Source organism: Macaca nemestrina, chromosome 19, assembly GCF_043159975.1.
Source record: "Macaca nemestrina isolate mMacNem1 chromosome 19, mMacNem.hap1, whole genome shotgun sequence".
Classification (NCBI taxonomy): Eukaryota; Metazoa; Chordata; class Mammalia; order Primates; family Cercopithecidae; genus Macaca; species Macaca nemestrina.
In genome coordinates this window covers 24433926-24451737 of record NC_092143.1, presented here as the reverse complement: position 1 = coordinate 24451737, position 17812 = coordinate 24433926, and the positions used below count along the sequence as shown (strand labels likewise).

General features: G+C 39.3%; 2 long non-coding RNA genes across 2 annotated transcripts in view; one reads left to right on the top strand and one right to left on the bottom strand.

Annotated features, from left to right (window-relative positions):
* The window catches only part of LOC112425775 (uncharacterized), a 54372-nt gene extending 41308 nt beyond the window's left edge, over positions 1–13064 (top strand). The window contains exons 3-4 of the long non-coding RNA XR_011617229.1: positions 4389–4557; positions 12825–13064. This is a non-coding gene — a long non-coding RNA (uncharacterized lncRNA). The remainder of the gene's footprint in view (positions 1–4388; positions 4558–12824) is intronic.
* Positions 3347–12801, bottom strand: LOC139360108 (uncharacterized). Its single transcript, XR_011617228.1, has 3 exons — positions 12574–12801; positions 5847–5962; positions 3347–3731 (listed from the first exon to the last, which is right to left on the bottom strand). It is a non-coding gene; the product is annotated as an uncharacterized lncRNA (long non-coding RNA).
* Positions 13065–17812: the final 4748 nt, after the last annotated feature.

Sequence of the window (17812 nt, the reverse complement as noted above, 5' to 3'; positions counted from 1 at the left end):
ACTAATTTTTTTTTTTTTTTGTACTGCTTTTTCATGTGTCTGCTGCACTGTGCTCCTACCATACTTTGCAACCAGATGGCTCAGGAACGAAGAACAAAGGCCACTAAAAAGTGGGCGGGGAGAAAAGGAGAAAGAAGCTGAGGACTGAAAGTCAAGGCGAAATCAGAGATGGGAGCAAAGCTCAATTGCTTTAATCACCGATAAATTTTGGTTGAATTATGAACCTAGAACAGACACTCTTCCCAGTGATCCTGTATGTGTGCTGTATGTGTGTTGTGTTGTGTGTGTCTGTACCACACACATCCACATCTCCAGTCTTTTATTTAGGTAGGCATTAAAGCCAGAATCCTGTATTCTTTGATGTATCTCTGTGTTCCCTGACATGTGTCGAAAGTGGCATGAGATGTCTTTTTCCAGAAAGAGAATGGTTGAGCTCAGATCTGGGCACTGAGAATGAGCCCCTCTGCTTGGGAAGAAAGTGTGGTTGATTCAGAAGGGCTCAGGAGTTATATGACCTGCCATTTCACAGTGGGTGACCTCGGGCACGTAACATCCCTTTTCTCCTTAGTTTCCTCCTCCAGAAATATCTACCCCAAGGGATGCTAGGAGTGTTAAATAGAGTAACATGTTATAAACTGGGAAGCACTGTATGAAAAAATTGTGATTATTCTGGAGTATTGCAACCTCTTGCAACATTTTACAAGTGGCCAAGAGTTGTCTTTGATGCTTTGCTATGACCCTCCCCACTGAGTTTCATGCTTCACTTAGATCCCCAGCTAAGCCTGCCTCTCCAGATCATGCTGTACACTGTGAATCTTACCCATGGCTCCCAGTTGAATTTACTGTTTGTGTACCATTGGAATTTTATTCGATTATAGAATGACCTAATGGTCATTTAGGCAATTAATTACTTTGCTTGTGAACCATACAAAGGTTTGATTTTTAAGCAGACCCAGAGCCTTCAAGCAAAAGGAATGACTATCTAATGGTGAAATTTCATACAGATCAATGGGACTCAGTAACTTTAGAAAGAAAATATTTGTTTTACTTCTAGTCAAGAATACACACAGAAGCCTATTCTGACACCTGATAAAGTCAAGCCAGAGTCCATGCATTAATGGGGGTATGAGCTAGGAAAGAAGAAAGACTTCATGTGAGGTTTATGAGTGCTTCTGCTGAAACCTTACTTGTACCTTTACATCCTCCAGTTGAGCTGAAGTTTTCTTCTCACTGCAGTATGCGTAGCTACACTCTTCTCAGCCTCAGACAGGGTGGGGATACTTGTGAAAATGACACTGCTTGATATTTTCATTTTAAATGAAACCACGTGTACAGATTATGCCTTCTCTGATACTCATGAGGACTCTGGAAGACACTGAGTGAAATTTAATGAAATGCAAACAGGTAAAGTGACCCCCTTATCTCCCAGGGCTAGGCAGATTTTTGAAATGCACAATGCACCTTCTCCTAGTCAAGAGGAAGGGAAATGATTGGTCATCCTCCTTCACATGGAAATTCAGGCAAAAGACCTGTGCCCATCTGTACCAGGGGCCCAGTTACTAACTGATGCTCAGAATCTCACATGTTTGGCAGCAAATCATAAGAAAAATTAAAGACTTGGGAGTCAGCCTGTAAGTTTCAAATCTTGGCTCTCTTGCTAACTATATGTTCTGAACCTCTCCAAGATTGCTTAATTTCCTCAGTCCTTGTAAAACAGCATCATGATTACCTAACACATAGGGTTGTTGGGAGTGTTCAATGAGATGATGCATGGAAAGCAATTGACACGGTGCCTGGAAACGTAGTAAGTGCTAAAAAATGTTACATGAGAGTATTATCTTTACGGCTCAGTGAGCAGGTCCCTTCTATTTCTGGGAATCATAGAAGATTAGAGCTGGACAGAAACTTAGAGGGGTGTTTTTCAAAACTCTTGACCCAAATGTTTATTAAGAAAAACATCTTATTGTATAACCTAGTACAGAAAAATATACTTGCCAGTAATATGGAAAGTTAATGTTTTTCAGAAATTGTTAAAAACTGGGGCTTGTTTGTGATTGCTTCTGACATTTACCTCTTTATATTTTTTCATTTTTAAAAGTTAATAAGCATGTTATAGAAGAACAAAACAATTTCAATACACACACATATTAAAACAGAAATTTCCTACAACAAAGCCTACTTTCACTACCTGTAATACACTCTGATATTTTCTCTTTGGTTTGATTCTGTTTTGTTTTCTTCTAAAATATTGGTGAGACCCACCAAATCGTCTTTAAAACCTCTTAATGAGTCACTGCTAATGGTTTGACAAAGCATTTCTTTTTATAGATAAAGAAGTAGGGCTCAATGTGGTTTGTCCAATATCCCTTATATGACTAGGGGCAGAAGTTGGTTTTGGACCTAGGTCTCTGGGCTTCCAATCTTGAGAGACCTAGAGTCACTAAAGGGCACCAAGATGCAAGGCCTTGCTTTTGCTGCTTTTGTATCCTGAAAGTCTGGAGCAAGGGCTTCTCTGTGAATTCATTGCCACTCAGAACATCCCAACAGACGTGTGCGGGTCACTCTGACACACTTGAAAATTTCCCGAACCTTAAGAAAGATCTGTTTTCCTCACTGCATTGGCAACACAGTTGGAAAGTTACTTGAATCTTTTTCAAAACTTGTTTATAGATTTGAAAACTGTTTCGGGTTTGTGATTGCTTCTGTTGTTTGCCTCTTTGTATCATCTCGTTTTTGAAAATTTAATAAACACTTTGCAGAGGAGCAAAATAATGGGTCACACACTTGTGGGTTCCCAGATTTGTTTTACATGTGTATGCAATACAGAGTAACTCAAAACATGTTCAAACCCAATGCGTCAAATCATCTCTGATGCTGTGGTCAAGACCAAGGCAGAATCTGAGTGAGCACCCACGGCCCTAGACCACATCACTCACTAGGCCTCTGACAGCAGTGCTCATGGGACAGATCCTAGCCCCAGTGACGCATGTGGCACCATTACGGCCCACAGCTGGAAGCTGCTATGAAAGGCTCCGTCTGAAAGCTGGAGCACAGTCTGGGGTCCCTTAGCGTTGGAGGATTTGCCCAATTTGTGACGTCGAAGGAAGCAGCAGCCGCTGTAGGAAGCCCCATGAGGCGGGAACATCTCCACTCATCTCCATTCACTCAGCTTAGCCCCATCTACAAGGGGCTGCTAAGCAGGGCTTTTCTTTGGCCAGTTTGTAAAGCAGGTGGAGGTTGATGGATCACCTTTCCTTCTTTGTCTGGCATCTCCAGGAACTTCTTCCTCTGTCTTGAGAACTCTATGAGCCCCATTGTTCAAAGGAAGAGGGTTGAAAGCCCTGTGGGTTTACTTTTCCTTCCAAATCCTTTGTAGAGTGTTCTCTATAGAGATCATTGATCTGCTCTTACTATCTTGGATCATTCAGGTCTTGAATGCTGACATTTGTGAGATGATTTCAAAACAACCTTCTACTTCCATCCCACCTCACTTTCTTTGCAACAATTTGTACCTAATAAGACCTGGTTAACTTGAAGGCATTTTTATTGCTTTTACTTTCCCATGAAGAAGAAATTGGTTGAGAAGGTGTTGTTAAAATTCCAGCAGACCTTTAAGTGGTGACCATCTGGTTCTTAGAGAAGTCAAGAGAGATGTAAGCAGCCTGAATGTAGGATCAACGTAGGCAAAGCATTTGGGTCATTCAAGCTCCAAATTTCGATTCACGTGAAATCTGTAACAAAAGTGGATCAGATATTCACTTTCTAAATTATTCATTCATCTATACATTTATGTCAGATATTTTATCTAACAACACAGTTTAAGTTGTCACTGTACTTCACACTAGACTCAGGTTCAGGTTTACACTGATAAAGTGGATTAGCCTAAGATATATCCAGATCACGTGGGGATAGCTGTATGGCTTTGCCACAGAGCAAAGGTTCAGAAATCCAAGTCCTGTTACTCACGGTGTCTATCAGTTGCCCATGGGGAATCATGGCAGCAGATATTTTTTCATCTTAGACTAGGCTGGAAGATTTTGTACGCATGGCTAGCTACAAGCTTGATGTGCAACATCTCCAAAACAATTTCAAATGAAGAAAAAAAGTTTATCAGTTTAGTACAAATAAACTTTTAAATCAATTTGGCTACATTGGTTTGATTAACGGTTTGATTATCTTAGTCCATGGCTATAGTTATGTAAATACAGACACTATGTGAATGATTTGGCCACAGACGCACCTTACATGTAACTGCTAACTCCTTCACCCTGCACTCATGGTGCAGTGATTTAGTTACTGTCTTTCATTCCAAACCTGGCCTTCTGTGATCTGCCCTATGATACTGCAACCAGGACTCTGACCACTATTTTTCCTTTATCTCCAGTTAGGTTCTTCCAATAGATGATTCTAGAGAAAGAAAGCCAGGAGAAGAAAAGAGACTTCTTCCTTCAGGGTCTAAGCTGTTCCAATAGCATTATTCTGGGAACGGCATGTCCCACTCCTTCTAGCACAAAGAACCAGCTTCCTCATACCCCATTAAGGAAGTGCAGTATCCAGGTACTTCCTCTGCTGGGTCTGCATCACATTCTCCATTTGGCCCCTCCCTTGAACTGCCAGATCTCTGGCTGGATTGCCTTTTTGTTCTTGAATTTTCTAAATTCCTTTACTAAATTTCTCAGTTGAAATTCCCAATGTGGTTTTGATTTCTCTCATGGACCCTGAATGTACAGTACTGATATTAGGAGTAGTCCCAGAAGAGAGGTCCTCCAAATGGAGTTATGGGATTGGTTTAAATCCCTGGGTTTGAGTGCAATGCTGCACCCTGCTCGTGGAAATGAAATATCAGTATTTTATGGCATGCAGTGCTATCTCGACTAATTGTGACTAGTTGTGATAAAAGTGCCAATTGAACCAGTGTCTTAGGGGAACAAATAGCTGCTGAACTTGGCCTTCATGGTAGCAGTGATGGCAGTGATGATGATTTCAAGACCTATGAGGTATGAGGGCTGCTTCAAATGAACTGGGGGACTTATAGGAGGACAATGACAAGTTCAGGGCTTTAAACGCTCAAATTATAGTAAGAGAACTAGAAAACTTTTGCTATGGCTGCTCCTAAAGACTCTCTTCCTATAACCACAGAGCTGACCTAATTGAAAATCAAACTCAGATTCTTATTATGTGGATTGCAAAATTACACAGACTCACCAGCCTTCTTATGTGAAATTTAGGGTATTGACTGGGGAGAGGTGGGACCCTGACTCTTTGGATGTGGCATCTGGATCAATTGAATCAAAGCTGAGAATCTTGAATCACCAAATGGCTATGAGCCTCCCTTCCCAGTGGAAGCAGCTTATTCCCCTCAGTTTGAGAAGACTAGTTTCCCTTTGCTTGAAGACACTGTAATAACCTCACTGGGGCAGCTGCCTTGCAAGAGAATATCTGTTCTCCTTAAAACTTACCCCAACTACCACTTACTATCTCTAGACCTATAACCAAGATCGTTTCTCAGCAAGTGCCAGGGGGACAAAGTCTGATCTGGAAAGAGCTAGCTTCTACTACACAAAAACAAATAAAATTTTGTTAATTTATAAGGATAGAAACCTAGCATATGTGTGGGAATGACTTCTAAGGGTGTTAGATGATGGAATGTAACATTGGATTGAATTGAATTTATTGATATGGATGCACTTAACAGAGAGTCTGGATTTGCAAATGTTCAATCGTCTTTCTGGTGCCTTTTGTGTTGTCTTACTTCACTTCCCTCTTACTCCCACTTCCCTCTTACTCCACGCACATCCTCAATTTCTCCAACTATCACCTCCATCTTGTCTTGTTCCTCAACTCACCACAGACTCTTCTACTTGACCGTGTTTTTATCTATTTCTCTTTCTCTTCCTCTTCCTTGCTTTCCCTCTCCTCTTTCTCAAGAAGAAAATTAGTTAGAGTAGTGCTGGTGGTGAATCTATAAGAAGGGAAAAGAAATTTATACATTTTAAAGGGAAATTAAACAATAAAAGCCCACATCATCAAATTCCGAGTGTATTAATGCTCCCTAAACTCCCCCTTCGGATTTCCCACCACAAGTTCCATTTACTTCCTTATCCTCATCTAATTTAGATCTTAGGGACAGCTAGGATCTTTCACAAATAAGATAATTGAGGGCTAGAAATGTTCAATCATCTTCGTGATTTATACTATCTTCATGTGTCATTTATACTATGTTCTATGGTACTTTTCTTCTTTAGCATTACAAATATATAATATTTTATTTCCATTAAGGGTTAGATTTTTATTTATGTTTGTTTTTTATTAATAACCTGGAATAGATTTAAGATTTTGGTAGCACAATTTTGGGATAAAATAAATTCAAAGTGGCAAATCACCAATTTCAAAGGCAATTTTAAAATAGAACCTATTTTTAAGCTGAATATTGCCTGTATAATCCTTCAGATAAGAAACAAGGAAGGAAACCAGTAATTAGACTAAATAGTTAAGATCATAGACTTTGGGGTCAGACTGCCTGGGTTCAGATCCCAGCTCTGCCACTTACTAGCTGTGAGACTTTAAGCAAATTATAAGAAACCTCTCTAAGGCTGGGTTTCTTCATTTGTAAAATAGTATCAAGCACATGGTTTTGTTGCGAGAATTAAATGAGGTAATCAGTGTAAAAAGTAGAATAGTACTTGGCACATAGTAAGCTATATACATGTGAACTTTATTCTTAATAGCCTGCTGAGTCCTTTTTTAATCCTGATTTTCTATACAGGACACCTAAAGGTATCAACTAACATGCTCCAACAGCATGGCCGGTAAATGAAAGAGCTAAAATTTGAAACCCCTCCATTGGATTCTAAAGCCCATGCCCTATCCCTTACACCACGTGGCTTTCTTTTTAATAGTCAAACATACAGAAATGCATGCACCACATCATAGAAGCCACAGACTAAATAACTTCCAATGTATGAGAGTTTCATTCACATAAGTAGCTTTTTCTTTTTTTTTTTTTTAATTTGGAAGGCATTTTTCTAATCACTAATGGTGTAAATAGGATTAAATAGTTTGGGACAAAAAAAGATTGAGTTATTGACTGTGTATAAGAAAAGAAGAAGAAAAGTAACAAACTCGGCCTTTCTTCTAGGATGACCCTCCAAAGTAAGCCACAGAATTTCCTGGAAGTAATCTCATCCTTTTTTACTTTTAGACTCAGAAGTGGTCCCTTGTTGATGTTCTAATCTCTGCCATTTCATCTCATGTTTTGGTGAAAGAGGAAAAAGCTCCATTCTTCCATCTAATTTATGACTTATACAAAAAAGAAGGCTTTAAGTGTTATGAATTTTTAATTTTTTTTCATTTAGTTGATTCTCTTGCTGAGAAAAGTGACTGCCAAAGAACTGTGCCTAGTACGAGCAATAAACATCAACACTATCTGCTGCATTAATAATTTAAGCAAAAATAATCAAACAAAATAATCTGGCAGGTCCCACAGGTGAATCATACAGAGTTTAAAAAATGCTGGTATGTTTAAACCAGGCAACTTTTAAATGAAAATTTACTCCAGTGTGGACAGAGATGTGTTAGAGAGGCCACTGATATCATCCATTGATCTTATTGCTTTTGCCAGAATACATTCATACCTAACACCTCAATAGACTACATGTTCCCCATGGAATCGAGTTCAAAGCCCTCTGTAAAGTGGCTATAGCCCATCTACTCTGAGCTGATGTTCAGCAGGTACTTTTGATTGGTTGGGGCATTCATTCTGACTGGTCAGTAGCCTTATCTTATTTTTTTAAAATTAATTGTTTTAAATATCATTATATTTGTTTTCTGTTGCTGCAGTAAGACATTGTCAAAAGCTTAGTGGCTCCAAACAACATACCGTAAGTATCTTGCAGTTCTATAGTTATGAAGTCGAACACAGATCTCCCTGGGCTAAAATCGTGTTTTGGGCAGAGAGGTGTTCCCTACAGAGGCTGTAGGGAAGGAAGAATCCATTTCCTGCCCTGTTCCTATTCTAGACGCTGCTCACATTTCTCATTTTCTGGTGGCATTCCTCCATCCTCAAAGCCAGCGACAGTGGATGGAGTCCTTCTCACAGCATGTCACTGCAAACTTCTCTTTTGCCTCCTCTTCTACTTATAGAACCCTTGTGACACATTGGGCTCAACAGCATAAACGAGGATAATCCCTCTATTTTAAGGTCATCTGGTTAGCAATCTTAATTCCATCTGCAACCTTAATTCCTCTTTGTCCTGTGTCCTAACATATTCATAGATCCTGGAGATTAGGACACAGACTCCTTTATGTGCCATTATTCTGTCTACTACAGCTATTCATGCAATTCTCCCTGCATGCTTTCTACCGATCTCCCAAACATGTCCTTTTCTGACATCAAGCTGAGCTCCTTTTTGATCTTCAAGGTGAATGCTTTTTTCTATCTCTATGCCTTTCCTAATTCACTTCTTCCTTCCAACTAAGTCCTCTTCCTTTTCTTCAAAGCCTGTCCACATGTTTAGGTCCAGCTTAAGTTTCACCTCCTACATGGAGCTTTTCCCATTGCAGAGTGCTCATCTTGTTTTTGTTTCTGTTTTTCCCTTCTTTTCTTATGTTCCATTAGAATTCCATTACATTAACCCACAGGAAATTGCAATAGTTTTTTTACTTACAAAAAGAGAAATTGCATATGATTTAACCTAATACTTAATTGTCCCCTATTTATCATTTAGTTGTTCCTGAGTTAATTTCTATCCATGTTTGTTTTTTCTTCCTATTTGAATTGCAATCCCTTTTAAACCAGAACTATGTCTCATGCTTTTTTGAATTACCTTCTACTTTCCAATTCTCACTTGCTCAAAAGATAGTTCATTCAGTGTTGACATAGCTGAGCAATGTTTTACCTGCTATGGTTACTTTGTTGAAAGCCACGGAATAACAGTCTGGCCCAATTTAAGGGAAAGAATTAATTTGTTAGAAAGATAGTGAACTTAAAACTCCCACAATTAAAGTAACAGTCAAGCAACAGAACATAGAGAGCTTCTGAGATGCATATAATATTGACTATGAGTGAGTTAGTATCAGTATATTTGGTCCTGTGACAAAATTCTAGAATAGAGATTATCCTGGCTTAGGCCATGTCATGTCCCTACTTTGTGAATGGAAGATGTAGCTAGGAGGACACTGTGGTTGACAAGTCCATTAGGAGGATCACATAAAACGTAGGGATAGTAATTTCTCAAAAGACAGCTAGAACGCTCATACCAAAGAAAAGATGTAGAAATACTGGGTAGACAAAATGACCAATGCACATGAATGAAATCTAAAATGAAATTTCTATGCTAAATGGTATGGTCAATACAAATCCAATAAAGGCAACAGAAAAAAGGGTAAAGCAAAACATGAGTAAGGATAACTTTTAATTTGCTATAGGCTACAATAAAACATTGAATCATAAAAAAAAGTCTTCCTTTTGTAATAGCAACACCAACAGCTATTATTTATGGAGCGTATATTATAACTCAGGCACTGTGCTAAAATGGTGCCTGCTTTTTCTCATTGAATCCTTGTTGTAACAAGTCCTTGCGTTGAGTTCTGTTCTGTTATTCTTCTCATTTAATGATAAAGGAAGTGAAGCGTAGAGAAATTATGCAAGTTACCCACATTTTGTGTCTACTAACTGCAAAGGAGAAGGAGTCATGAGGTGAGGCAGAAGAGGTACAAAGGGGGAGATACACCTATATTATTTGGACATCAGTGACACTTGAGGCAAGCAGGGTTAAGGGAGAGGTTTCAATTGATGACGCATGTAACTAGGCACTGTGTCAGCTTGTGCTGGAGGCCAGAAAGGAGCAGAGGAAAGAATGTCTACTGTCCGGTTGAGAAGGCTGACACTCAGACAAATAATTCCAATGCAATGTAAGAAGCCCTACACTAGAGCTCCCTAAAATGGTTCAGAAAGAACTCAGAGCGACCCATGACTTGCGGGACAAGAGGAAGGAGAAAACTGGAAGAGTTTCTCTGAGAGGAGGTAGATCTTGAAGAATACACATAAAAGGTCATGTTCAAGAAAGCAATCTTCAGGAAATGCATCAAGATGAATGAAAATCTAGAATATTTAGGGAGCTACCAGCAGGGAAGGATGATTTAAGTTATGCAAATCATGATGAGAATTTGGGAATGAAAATGATGTGAGACGAGACTGAAAACATAGGTCAGAGCCAGTTTTTAAGGAGCTTTGAGTGCCATACAAGACATCTGCTTTTTAAACTGCAAGCAATGGAGAAGCCCTGGATGTGTTTAAAGATTGTGTGTTAAAGACAAGATCAGATTTGCTTGGGAGAGGAGAGGCAGTTGAAAGCTGAATTGGAGTTGGGGAGGACTTGTGGGTTTCTGATTTAGGTAACTGGGCAAATAAAGTTCCATTGAATTCAGGACAGGATTCTTGAAGGAGGAAAAAAAAATTGAGGGGAAATAAAATGGGTTTGCTTTGGGAACTTCCTCATGGCAATATCCAGCAAACATGTGAAAAATTAAGACAGAACCCAAAAGGCATCAACATTTGTAGACTAGGAACTTGTAATGATTAGAAGATTAGAGAGAGAATAGTGGATGAGATAAGCCAAAGACAGTATGTAAAATAAGAAGAGGGATAAGAACAGGAACTCTGGAGGCATCAACACCTAAAGGGAGGAGGAGAAGGAAGATAAACCAGGCAAGAAGATTCAGAAAGAATCAAAGTGTTAAGAGAAATACAAAGGAGCAGTTGTAATAAATCAGGAGAGAAGAAAGTGTCAAGAATGCAAGTTGTGACACAGCCTTCAAGTAAGAGGAGAACTTAATATTTCCCTTAGGATTTGGCTATTGAAAGGTTATTGAGGATCCCACTGGTTAAACTGGGTATAGCATGGTGGAGCCAAAGTCAGATTGCAGAGAGCTGAGCATAAAAGGCAGTGGATTCCAAGTCTTTGCTATTGTGAATAGTGCCGCAATAAACATACGTGTGCATGTGTCTTTATAGCAGCATAATTTATAATCCTTTGGGTATATACCCAGTAATGGGATGGCTGGGTCATATGGTACATCTAGTTCTAGATCCTTGAGGAATCGCCATACTGTTTTCCATAATGGTTGAACTAGTTTACAATCCCACCAACAGTGTAAAAGTGTTCCTATTTCTCCACATCCTCTCCAGCACCTGTTGTTTCCCGACTTTTTAATGATTGCCATTCTAACTGGTGTGAGATGGTATCTCATTGTGGTTTTGATTTGCATTTCTCTGATGGCCAGTGATGATGAGCATTTTTTCATGTGTCTGTTGGCTGTATGAATGTCTTCTTTTGAGAAATGTCTGTTCATATCCTTTGCCCACTTTTTGATGGGGTTGTTTGTTTTTTTCTTGTAAATTTGTTTGAGTTCTTTGTAGGTTCTGGATATTAGCCCTTTGTCAGATGAGTAGATTGCAAAAATTTTCTCCCATTCTGTAGGTTGCCTGTTCACTCTGATGGTAGTTTCTTTTGCTGTGCAGAAGCTCTTTAGTTTAATGAGATCCCATTTGTCAATTTTGGCTTTTGCTGCCGTTGCTTTTGGTGTCCATCAGTGACAGATTGGATTAAGAAAATGTGGCACATATACACCATGGAATACTATGCAGCCATAAAAAAGGATGAGTTTGAGTCCTTTGTAGGGACTTGGATGCAGCTGGAATCCATCATTCTTAGCAAACTATCACAAGAACAGAAAACCAAACACCGCATGTTCTCACTCATAGGTGGGAACTGAACAATGAGATCACTCGGACTCAGGAAGGGGAACATCACACACCGGGGCCTATCATGGGGAGGGGGGAGGGGGGAGGGATTGCATTGGGAGTTATACCTGATGTAAATGACGAGTTGATGGGTGCAGCACAGCAACATGGCACAAGTATACATATGTAACAAACCTGCACGTTATGCACATGTACCCTACAACTTAAAGTATAATAATAATAAATAAATTTAAAAAAAAAAGGCAGTGGAAAACTAGGGGCATGAGGGTGTTTTAATGTGAATAAAGAGACATAGGTGGTGGTGGGTTGATGACGAGGAGTTGGATTTTTAGTGCGCAAGAGGGAAAGAAGTGGAGAAAAGAGGTTGGAATATGAATGAAGGGAGAAGTTGCTGTCCCAGTGGGAAGGGACAGAAAAAGGCCCAGGTGGAATTCTGGAAGAAGTGTCGCAGCTCTTTCCTTGAGACAGAAATATTCATTTAGCTTCCGCATCATTCTTTCTTCTTATTTTTCTTAACTTCTGTAGCTTTTTAAAATTCAGTCCTAATATGGGGATTGGAACTGAAATTGGCATACACATCACGTGGCACTGTGCTGGTTACATACTAGAAGCTTAAAAAATGTTATATCCCTCCGTCCTTTATTTTCCCCTCTTTGAGTTAGACCATTTCCCTTTCCATTCTCCCTTTGCTCATGAAAGGGATGAATCTTCCCAGAACTCATCTGCTGAGACTGACATATCAAATAGCTGTGGCACACTGATTAGAAGAAAGGCTTAAGAAATCTTTGGCTATGGCTACTAAATTTCACCTGTGACAATGAACTCCTATGGAAAACATCTTCATCATGGGGTATACAGAGTTGGCCTGACCACCAGATATTTTCCTTCTGTCTTCTGCAGTCCCATCGTTTCAGGTCAGAAGTGAACAGACAGTGAGTGAAACATGAAGAAGAGCCAGAAAGAGCTAATGCTAATGTAAGTATTAGGCCAGCCTCTGATGAAATAAACAAGGACTGTAATTCTGAGTGGGTCTGTTCCATTTGCCTTTCTCCAATCCCAGGTGACGGACACAGTGGCAGAACCTAGGAAGCCAAGAAGAAACCAGAGAATGGAGACACATGACAACAATGGCAAGTCATCAGACCCAGGATTTCCCAAAGAACACTGGTCCAGGAAGATGCTCTGTGAAAAAGTGTTCCCTGGTCAGAGAAATTTGTGAAACACTTTACATAATACTTAAAATAATGTATAGCACATCAAAGGTAATATGCAATAAGAGAATTCATTTTTAAAAACCAAGCATATTCACAACTTATTTGACTATGCATTCAATTTTTAGATTCATATTTTTGACCCACATTTGTGGAGCCACATCCATAGAACAGATTTGACCATGGTTATGGTTATCAGTAAAAAAATTTTTAAAAATTCAGGTTAATTTTGGAATTGGTTTACCATCATAGTTCAAGTAGATACTGTCCCAAACAATCTGAAATCAAGAAATTAGCAAATGGACTTTTTGTTTGCGGATTTCAAAGGACTGAATTCCTATAGCATTGAAGAAAGATACATTTTAAAGTCTATTTTTGGAAAATACTCTTAGTTGGGTGTTTCATTTGATTTGGTACACAGTATTCATAAATTGCCATCTTTTCCTGCTGTACTTTATCCTAAATATATTCCATGGTGTGTTTTCATAATTAATATGCAAATAGATGTATAGTTTATAATTAATTTCAACTGGGCACAGTGAAAAACTTGAAAACCTCAGCATGGAGGCATCTTTTTGGGTAGAAATTCAATGAAATCCCCAAATGTCTTTGGTTTTGCAATCCATAATTTGCAGATTATTAATACAATAAATCCTTGTTGTCTGTGAGAGTTGGCATCGTACCCATGAACTCCTGTGTAGAAAGCCTACAAACTAAAAATCCAAATGGAAAGAAAAAACCACGTGATTTCTGTGTATGCTCATTACCTGCTTCTGAAACCATAATATCTCGGCCTTTTATAGATCTTATAACAGTCTCTGCAGGAAGCAGCTGCAGTCATTAGCCATAGGACAGACTAAACACACAATCTTCATGGAAGGAGGCCTGGATCAGCTTGGTCTTTCAGATCTCTAATCTCAGGCACAGGAAAGCACCATCAACAGCACCCTTTGTATATATATATAAAGGTAACATATTTTATCATTTAAAGGGATTTGAGAAATCTAAGAGGCCCAACTCTTTTTCTGCCTTCTTTGTTTTGAGGCTTAGATTGCTGAAGGGGCTTGCCCACGATCACATATCTAGTAAGAGACAGAGCAAGGATTCAAAGCCAGTTCTGGCTTCTGTGTCCCCTCCAGTGGCTCTTTTGGGAACCTGAGGGAAGAACAGCAGCAGAATTGGGTGGCACCTGCCCATGCACATCACGCACTGAGCATCTTCAAGTCTGGCCATGGACCCCGTAATTCCTAATCCAGAATTCCTCCCATCACTCGCTGCTGAGAAAAGCACTAAAATGGAGATATTTGTTCCAAAATCCCAAATTTAAATTCCATAGACCAAAGTGTCTTCATTTTTAAATCACCCAACTCATCATAAATTCAACTGGATTCGTTAGAGTTAAAGAATTGACAACACCAAACATTTTGCAACAGAAGTCACTGCTGCTTAAGGAGTTAGGGTTCACCTTTTCCAGAGCTCTTCAGTGCCAACCCAGAACCAATATCCCAGCGTCGCTGGAGGGAATGATGGCGCCCTGCATTTCAGAGAAGATTTAAAACCGAGATCCTAACTGCTCATCATCATTAAAAATCTCCAGGCAGTTTTCATAAGAGCAAGGGGGTGGTTGCCTGAGGTTTTGGCTGACAGTCAACCCAACTAATTACATTCTGTCTACTGTGTCCTCCCGCAGTTTCAATTGGATATGTTATTTTTTTTTATTTCCTGTCCTAATCTGAATGTAGGGTTGCTATGTGTTCTTAAGCAGATGCTGCTGTTCTTGCTGGTAGAAGAGGCTTTTCAGATTTGTTTTTTTCCTCAAAGAAAGTTTTTGAGACTTTAAATAAAATAATTCTTCTAAATGTTCCTAAGATCCTGGCACCAAATACATTCTAAATGCAATGTGTGCAGGTAAGAATCTATTTATATTGTTATTTTCTCTCATCAAGTACTGACATGAGCAGACATGCTTAAACCTGAGGTGATAATGTCCTACTTATAGACAGGTCACAGCAGTGCCCCTTAGCATTCACTTCTCCTCTTCTTACTGATTACACATTCTCCTGTTGCTCCTATTACTGGTGGCTTTCATGGACAACTCACACATTCTGTGGCATAGTTGCAATGAGAAAGTCTTAAGTGAGCGTCTCTCTCTCTCTCTCTCTCTCTCTTTCTCTGGTGCTGGAAGTCTAATAAAGAGGAAGAAGAAAAATTGTTAATATCATGATATTTTCTGATCAAATTCCTCTGTGAATTTCATCAGATGTGGCCATCAATAGTGCAAGATAGAGTTATTTGGTGGAAAGTCAGAAATCTAGAGGCATGAATTTTATTTCTGCCCTCCCACCCACCTTGACTTCAGCTATGTAACCTTCAACATGAGCTCCTACCTTCCTGAGATACACAGTGAGGAGAGTAAAGAGGATCTCTAAGACTCTTGGAACCTGTAATTTTATATACCTTCACCCGTGTTTGAGAGAGAGACAATACGGGCTTGCACATAAAACATTCAAAACAAAGTTTAATGATGGGCTTTCTTTTTTTTTTTTTTTTGCTAAAAAAATTATCAAAAATTGTCAGATTTTTTAGTTGATCAGATTAGAAAACAGTAATAATGTTTTGAAAGGCTTGTACTATATACCAGACATGGATCTGGGCCTTTTATTTCTGTGAACACATCTTATCCTCTCTATAACCCTTGTTTGTATTCTCATTAGTCTCACATAAAGATGAAGGAACAGAGACATAAAAATGGTGATTAACCCAATGTAAGAAGTGAGAGAGCCAGGATTCACAATCCAGCAGTCCAATTCAAGAGTCCGCACTCTTCACGGTTCTGCAGCACTGCCTCTGTTGGGGACAGGCACTTTATAAATTTCATCTCCCTTCACACATTCATTCATTGTCACAGAAGTAAAAAATGTGGTTCCTTCCCACCTTCATCCTCAAACAAAGATTTAAAAGAGAGAAAAATAAAATGTCTTCTGGAAGTTAAATTCCAACTCTACATTTCAAGAAACAAAGCAAAGATATTCAGAGTAATTTGAAAAAAAAAAAAATAGGAGATGTCCAAATTTGCTCTTTTCAGTCCAGCATGGACCTGATATTTTTAATCACTCTCCTACTTTTCAGCAGGACATTGGTCAAGACTTGAGTGTCCTTTGCCTTAGGGTTCACCCACATTCTCTCTGCTTCCTGGGTGGAATGCCAGGAGAGAATTAACTATCTGAAGGATAACTTACCTTAAGAAAAAAAAAAATGCATTAGTCAGAAGAGGTTTTGTTGGCTTTCAGAAACAGTGAAGGTGTGTCCTTGAGTCAAATGTCACCAGCATCCAAGCCAAAGGGGAGGATCCTAAGGGGCAGAATTCCACTTGGTTGTTATGGGTGGCATGTGTATCCCTGTCAAGGGAATGGGTGTCTTGGGCTTTTTGGCTAGAGAGCAGTCTATCTTTAGACCATATATCTATTTCCCTCCATAGTTTCTTCAAGCCTATTAAATTCCCTTCTGATGACTACCTAGCCTGTCATAGCAATGCCGATGGGGGATAAGATGCTGCCCTGCTGACTGCACTGCTTCTTGCAAACAAGTTATTGGCATAGCCTCGGGAGCTACAGACATGTGAGTCTGTCTCTGACACCACTCCCCATCAGTGTGATTGCAAAGCTCAAATCCTGAGCCCCAACACTGAGGGCCACATCTGACCCCATAGTAGGTTCATTATGCAAATGCCCCCTCTCAAAAGTTTCTTTGGTTTCTCTTGATGCTACACCTCTGTCTGTTGGAAATTCAATATGCCTTCAAACCCCCATATCAATGTTATGAAGTTTTCTAGGACTCCAGTAGAAAGTTACCACAAGTGTGTTTCTCAGTCACAGCTTTACACCTTCAGTACAATGAGCTGCAGTTTTCAGTAGGGATGAGCATAGTCATGCACATTTATTCCCATGGGTGCGTCTTGGTGTTTAGATTCATGTGTGCCCCTATTTGAAAGACAAAAAGAAGTATAAAATATGAAATTGCAGCAAAATTCAGAGTGTGGAATTTGTATTTATCAGAATGTGATAAATGTCAGGCTAATAAGCCTCACAAGGGAACAAACAGTTTCCTTGAGCATTGCTGCGAGGGCTATTATGAACAGACACTGCCAGGCTGTGTGTGAAGCACAGAGCAAAATCCCCCTGCCTCTTCTTAGGCTGAGCATCTCTAGTGATTTAAAATTCAGACATCGTGACACCAGTGACAAAGGGATCGCTAGAAAGAAGTCCTCAGTGCATTTGAGATATTTCCAATTCATTGTAAAGAAGAAAATGAATAGATGGCAATTAAAACCAAACTTTATATATCCCAGCTATTGTGTGAAGTATGTACGGAATTGTGACCAGAGAAAAGACAAAAATAACCCCAGCTTGAATTATGTTATGTATTTTAAGAAAAGGATGTGTTTTGAAGTAATTGACATTTCAAAGCTTAGCAGGAATAATTAGTCTTGATGTCACCTTTATTTAAATCAATTTTAGTACAAATCAGAAATTAAAATGTTAACCAACTAGTTTGATTGTCTGTTTTGAGTTAAGCAGTAAGTATTTAAGTGAAGTCTGAAGATCGAGCACTGTGCTGGTGGGTGAGTGGGTGGTGTATAAGGCTGGTCCCTGCCTGCAAATTCTTAGTCTAGTAAAATAGATAAGGTTTACCAACAAGAAAGAGCTGGAATAAGCAACTTTTTAATCCAGTATCAGGTTACATTAGTGATTCTCAGTTAGGGGCCATCAAGACTTCCAGGGGACATTTGGCAAAATCTGGAGACATTTTCTGGTGTTTCAGCTGAGGGTATGCTGCC